This window comes from Aspergillus fijiensis (genome assembly GCF_003184825.1).
Source record: "Aspergillus fijiensis CBS 313.89 unplaced genomic scaffold BO72scaffold_10, whole genome shotgun sequence".
In the NCBI taxonomy this organism is placed as follows: Eukaryota; Fungi; Ascomycota; class Eurotiomycetes; order Eurotiales; family Aspergillaceae; genus Aspergillus; species Aspergillus fijiensis.
Window position 1 is genome coordinate 287,348 of NW_024468986.1, and position 1,136 is coordinate 288,483.

Consider the following 1,136-nt stretch of genomic DNA (forward strand, 5'->3'; position numbering starts at 1 on the left):
GGCCAGTGTTGGCGGGTCGCGCCTTCCCCGGGAGTGGCCTTGGGCGGCGGCGAGGTGGGCACGAGCAGCAGGAGTGGCCAGTTGGCGGCGCGGATGGGCCAGTTGAATTGAATTGAATTTCTCATACACGCATATGTCAGCCAAATGGCCGAGTGGCGGCACGTCCCAGTCCGGCTGGCGGGCTTCCAGCCGGCGTGTCGGGCTATCTATACTATATATACAAAATATAATGAAGTAATCTGGCCAGTTGGCCACCTTTTCAGCAGATTCCCAACCCTCACGTAGAATTCCACGTAAACTTTCTCCCTGCGTAGCGAACTGGCGGTGTTGGTGGTCACCAAGTATACTTATCCCTATACCTACCGTTGCCAGTTAGCCTTCTTCTTACCAGCCGGCAACCATCGCGGCCGCTAATCCGCCACGCAGCTCGGCGCCCAGGTCCTCTCTCAGTATTCCTTCACCGGTTGGCCCGAAGGCCTCCGGATCTCACGGCCTCGGTATGACGAATGAAAGCTTGCTGGCCGAAGGAAGCCAGTTGGTCACCCTTAGCCGGTTGGCATCAACCGGTTGGCTTCAGGGTGGCCGGGTGGTTGGCCTCCCTGTCCTCGTAGCCAAGAGGGCCAGTTGGCCATCTCAGCGGCTTGGCCAGGAAGGCCGGTTAGGTTGGTCTCCCAGCCTACGTAGCCAAAAGGGCCAGTTGGCCATCTCAGCGGCGTGGCTAGTGAGGCCGGTTGGCCTTGCTCACCTCCCGGCCGGGACGGCCAGTTGGTTGAGGTAGTCGGGGTGGCCTTCTCACCCCGGTGGCGGAGAAGGCCAGTTGGCGACGAATCAGTGGTCGCAGCGTCGAGAGCGGTGTCGGTTAGGCTGTGGAACTGGCCCAGCAGCCGGGTGTGCAACATGAAGCGGATCGCTTGCCGCACAACTTCTCGCCAAAGGCGCGCCGGAAGTCGGTGAGCTTCCCTTTAGCCTAGAGGGTGCTCCAGCGGAGGGAATCATGCCTTGGGCATTCGATAAGGACGTGTTTAACCGATTGAGGCCCCCATCCGTAGGGGCACGCGGTCGATTCGGCGGCTCCGATAGTGCCCAGGTAAGCACCCAGGGCGATCTTGCCAGTTAGTATCTGTACTAGCACCGAG